This window comes from Delphinapterus leucas, chromosome 19, assembly GCF_059928025.1.
Source record: "Delphinapterus leucas isolate spDelLeu-1000000601 "Yukka" chromosome 19, BTC_Dleu_Yukka2, whole genome shotgun sequence".
In the NCBI taxonomy this organism is placed as follows: Eukaryota; Metazoa; Chordata; class Mammalia; order Artiodactyla; family Monodontidae; genus Delphinapterus; species Delphinapterus leucas.
In genome coordinates, this window is record NC_143147.1 from 65,860,557 (window position 1) to 65,866,556 (window position 6,000).

Below are 6,000 nucleotides of genomic sequence, written 5' to 3' on the forward strand. Positions count from 1 at the left end.
GAATAATTAGTCAGTTACTTTTTAAATAATGTGATACGGGCTTCATTTTGAAATTTTCAAAAGAAGTAAATTAAAAAATAAAAAATACTCACCACCACTACTGCAAAAGGAAAGAAAAATGAAAGCAGGTGACGTGTTAAGCCCGTATCACTTTGACCGAGTGGGTTTACAATGTGTATAAGCAGCGGGGGTCTCAAGCAGCCAGTTTTCTTCTGTTGGGAGCCTGATATTCTGTGCTGGGCTGGGAGGGGCTGAGCCACAGAATGGACTGGAAAGGCAATCCTGCTGGTTCCCCAGAGAGAGGGAAGAGCTGGGTTTACACCCCTGTAAAGAACTGCTTATCAACGCTGACTTCCTTCCAGCAACTTTCATCTTTTTATGCTATATGTCTTTGAACTCCTTGAGCCTCAAAAGACCTTGGAGTTGAAAAGCAAGTTTTCCAAAAGATAGGATATGTTTGGATTTGGATTTGTGAAGCTGGGGGAGGGGGTGGCACCTGGCTATCAGACATACCTGGATCAGACCTGGGCTCTTGGCCAGTGGAGGTCCAGCCTGGATTACTGCCTTTCACCTCTGCTTCCTACTTGGACCTCTCTTTGGGTCATCACTGCTATTTATTTAGGATCTAGCTGCTGTAAATACTCCTGCAAGAGTCCTGTGTAGGAGAGAGGGGACTCTGATGGGGAAGGCTTGTGGAAGCAGTGGCTGGAGGTACTAGACACTGGCCAGCCATCTGGGAATGCGTGTGGTGGTGAAGGGCACTGGGCCGGGAGTCCAGTCCCTGGGATTCCAGCCCTGCTGTCCTCATGACTCATCAGTGTGACTAACTCTGATCAGGTCACTTCTTCTTTCTTACAGATCTATCATCTGTAAAAGGAGACAACTGGATGGGAGGAGTTATCAATTTCAGAGTCTATTAGATGTTCTGTCTGTGTCAGGGAGAAAGACCCACAGGTAAGGTTGCAAATAACAGGGAGGTTGCTTTGACCCTTTCATGTCAATTGTTCAACATAAGATCCTTGTTGAAAAAGCCACGTGTGCCTGGTGTACAGGGCTGCCCTGACTGTGCCACATGCAGAGGTGTGTGTGTGAGCGCAGGGTCGGGGGGGGGACCCCTTATAAACGGTGTGTGCGCCATGGGTATATAAAGCGGTGTCAGCACCTACATTTGTGTTTTATTATATCACCAGGGAATTGTGAGAAGGGCTTCTGCAACCTAATGTCAGAGAGGCAGGGATTCGAAGGCGGGACTTGTACGGCAATTGTTCAGGTGGTCTTATGAGGTTTGCGTCCATTGACTTGAACACCAGCAGGCCGAGCTTGGGTACCAGCATCATAATGAAGACTGAAGGGTGCACAGTAGCCAAAGGGAGAGTATCTGCTGAACTCAGAAGCTTCTCCCGTCTTCCTTTGCCTTTGCTCCTTCCCGACGTATGGTGCCCCCCATCCCACCGACCTTGGCTTGTCTCACATGTGGAGAGAAGGCGCGGGGCTTCCGAGCCTGGCCGTGGTTACTGCCACCAGCTCTGCAGCAGCTCTGGCCTCAGTGGAGCCATATGCCCGCATTAAAGGCTGTTACTGAAGCCAGAAGGTTGCAATCAGGAGTTGGCTGGCGAGGCTATGGGTCAGCAGAAGGGTCACCCCTGACTTATTTCCATGTCCCCCAGTTCTGTCAGGAGGTCCACGGGGGCACAGAAAGCAAACACAGCGGAGGGCTCCAATCAGAAACAGCCTGTGACCTTCCCTGGCTCAGATCATTCACGATGGTCAAACTCCTGCAACTCCCTTAGGACTTAGGTGGAAAAGCCTGTATCTGAGAGCCTCTGGGCCCGTCTTTGTACTTGAGGCCTTTCTGCAGAGGCGAGCAAATCTGTGCCAAATGCGCATGCGCGCGAGCGCACGCCGCTCACAGGAAGAGAGTTTTCGGGGGGATATAAAAGCGTGTAAAAGTCTTGCCTGTGGTGCCAGCGGGTTCAAAGTGACCAGCCTCACGGGCTGTCTCAGGGTCCCCTGCTCTTTTGTTGGAAGGCTTGCCGGAGCCATCCTGAATAGCGTGGCGAATGGACGAGCAGATCAGAAGGCCTCCCTGTCACTAAGTGGATTTGACCAGTCAGTATCAGGTCTGATCGGTATGGGAAGGCGATGGAGGGGAACTTGTTTTCAATACAGCTTTGAAAGGGATGGGGAGAGCAGGGCAGGAGGCTGTCCCCATCCCTGTTTCCCTCTGTCCTGGCCTCACCGTCCCTACTTCATGCTTGGTGACATTCTTGCATAGCAAGGCTCTCTCTTTGACCATCAGATTCCTTTGGGAATGGAAGGTCCCCTGCTAGTATTACGGGCCTCTTCAGGGGCTTTCGGAGCTCTTGTCCTGTACTTTTAATATGCATAGTACCTCACCTATTGACTTCATATAATGGTTCCAATTTACATGTTGCTTTGCATGTGATTTGCATTACATTAGGTCCATTCCCCCTTCAATGAATATTTATCAACAGTCACATACCATGGAAGATGCTATATAATGAGAAGGAGGTCTAAGGATTCAAAATCCTCTCCTTGAAATCTTTGTTGCTTTTCACCAGCAGCTTCTAGTGCCTTTCCAGTCCACTAATCCATCTCTCCACCTACTTTTCTTTGACAGCTTCTTAAAAAAAGTTGATCTCCTTGGGATAATCACTAGTTTGGCTTCTCAGAGTTTAACCCTGCCTGGACTATGTACCTGAGTGAGAAATTGTACATGCATGTGGTTCTTTAAGTCATTTCTACTGATAACGTCCTGGATTCCTTCTTTCCTTTTACCAAGTGTCTGCTTTGAGGTTTTTGTATACCTTAAGAACACTCCAGAAGGAGACCCATGGGCTTTATTCCATTGAAGAAAGGAAGAAACTGAGACATGAACCTTGAAAGGAATTTACCAAGGGCTATTACACCACGTTCAATCCCGAATTGAGGCAAGGGATTAGCTTCAACATGTATTTTCTGGATTTAATTATGTCTGTGTGCATGTAAGATGAGGGGGGAAGCAGACACACATATATTCTAGAGAGAACATAATACATCTGTCCACATGCAATCCTTCTGACTCATTTTGGGGTCATTTCACTTGCTCGGTTGTTGTACTGGACACCACAGAGCTGTTTAATATTTGTGTCCATTTCTTCAAAGATTCCTCCACATCTCCATAGAGTATTGTATCAGACCCTCTTTGAAATGGGACCTTCGTACAAGACAAAGTAGGATAGATCGTGGTTTAGTAACTAACTTAAGAATATCTGTTTGCACGATCCAGAATGATGGCCGTCTCTCCTCCAAGTGGTGATTCAAAGATCCTGGTTCCTTTTATCAGGTGGATCGGCCATCTTGGAATCTTTTGCTTCCACTCATAGGTGCAAGAATGTGCAAGATGGTTTAGTTATCCAGCTGAGAGGGGGTGTGCCTTGCTTCTGTCCAGAACTCAGTAACATGATCAACACAACTGCCAAGAAGATTGGGAAATGTAGAAATGCACAGAAATGTTGGTGAAGGCTCATGATCTCTGCCGTACACCCATAGCTGTGGGCCTCAGACAAATCACCAGTTCTCTCCAAGCCTTACTTCCTTATCCATAAAATGCGGACAGTATCCCCTAGCTTCTGGAATTCTTATGAGAATTAAATAAGATAATGCATAGGAAGGTACCCACCAGCACAGTGCCAGGCACAGAGCAGAGGCTCAAGAAATGTTCCCTTCACTTTTCAATCCTACCCCTCCCGCCTGTTAGTTGTTTCTGAGAGCCCACAGGAAAAGAGGGTGCGGGATGGTCCACATCTGGTTTTAATTGGATAAATCAGGAGATGAGGAGATGCCATTTGCATTCTTTGCTGATCTTCTCAAGGCAAATGAGTAATATCTAGCTGTTTGGAAAGAGACTGTTAGCTCATGTTGAGCCCTTTCTGACTGCTTCAGTGACTGTTTCCAGGCTCTGTTAGAAAGGAAAAGCACACAGAATGGTACTGCCCATGAGCTCTGGACACTGACTTCTAAAGCCATAGAAGTTTGCTGGGCTGTTCTTGTGAGTTGTACAGAGAGAAAGGCAGGCTGTGTGCCCTCCAAATTATTAACACAGGTGCTGGGAGCTGACTCAACTGTGCTCTGCTTACTGGATAAGCTGAAGGTGGGTGGAGGTTGTGTGTACAGATGGCTCTGTCTCTGACTCACATCTCCAAGGTGTTGACACCTAGGGCACAGCTTTGGGAAATGCTCTATTTAGAAAGGGTCGGCAGACGGCCTAGACTGTGTCCTCATCATTTAGAATATGTTAGGAAACTCAGTCAGGTTGAAATTCTGTCCTTCCTCTCCTTATAGACCCCCATCCCCTAATTCCCACACCCCCATTTATGCTAGCTGGCATGACTCATTTTTTCTCTGTGACCCCTTGACAATTTAGATTTATATCTTTAGCATTCTTTTTTTTTGAGGTCCAGTGTAAGGCAGTTGTAGAAATCAGTATTGGTCCAATGCCTAAAAAAATACCAAATTATAGTACTGAGGTAAATAGTTGTATAGAAATACTTCAAGTTGTCATAATAAGGATGGTTTCAAAAGTAAAGGCATCTAATTATCTCACAAGGAAGTCTGGAGGATGGTAGCGCAGGGCTGGTTCAGCACTCAATAATGACCCCCAAATCCATGCTTCCTTCTACCTTCCTACACTTCCCAAGCTTGGCCTTTCACCCTCATGGACATTGTCACATGGTCACAAAACAGCTTCTTCAGCTCCAGGCATTACATCTGCATTCAAGGCAAGAAGACGGAAGAAATTAATAGCACTAGAGATATCTGTCCCTCTTATCAGGATGACAAAAGCCAATCTTAAGATATAGATCAGGACGAACAATTATTTTCAGGTAAAGCCAATGTAATCTACATTTAGTTCCAAATTCTGGGCTCCTTTATGTTTCTGGAATCCTTCTCTTCTTCCTTACTTCCTTGTAGAGGGAACCCTAGACTATAGGTTAGGGTTATGTTTTCCTCCTTTCCTCTGGTATGTCTCTTATAGATTGAAAAGGAGACTTCCAAAGATGAGAGGGAGACAGAGAGAGATGGAAAGACAGAGCGGGAGAGAAGAGAGAGAGACAGATTGACAGACAGACAGAGACAGAGACAGAGAGAGGGATTATCCGGGACATAGAGAGAGGTATTTTGATCTATTTCAGTCAGCGTAAACTAATATTTTTTATTTGTTTATTTTGTTTTTTTTAATTCCCCAGCCATATCTTTAACATCGCCTGCTGTGAATATACCTGCTTTCCCAGTAAGGTCCTGCACCTCAGTCATTGGTAATATTTCAGATTCTCACGTGACGATGCAAGAATGCCCACAATGGGGTAGGTGGCTGAATAGTCAAGCTTATCGATAAATTATTATAGGGAGGGCTTCCCTGGTGGCGCAGTGGTTGAGAATCTGCCTGCTAATGCAGGGGACACGGGTTCGAGCCCTGGCCTGGGAAGATCCCACATGCCGCGGAGCAGCTAGGCCCGTGAGCCACAACTACTGAGCCTGTGCAGCTGGAGCCTGTGCTCCAGCAACAAAAGAGGCTGCGATAGTGAGAGGCCACACACCGCGATAAAGAGTGACCCCCGCTTGCCACAACTAGAGAAAGCCCTCGCACAGAAACGAAGACCCAACACAGTCAAAAATAAATAAATAAACAAATGTGGGTTTAAAAAAAAAATTATTATAGGGAGGCAAAAAATGAAAACTGTTACAGATGTAGAAATCAACTTTTACAAACCTGTCTAGGACTGGACCTGGTATTTGGATAGGAGGGTTTTCATATCTGCTTTCACATGTATAGATAAAAATTGACCTTAGACACCAGTTCACTCAAACATGAAAAAAAAATTAATTTTTCTCCTCTCCTTTTTAGAGTCTACAGAAATGGAAATGAAGGCCCAAGAATTTTAAGAAACTGTCCAAATATTCCTTGGAATGGTCATATTTAAAAACTAGGAATTTTAT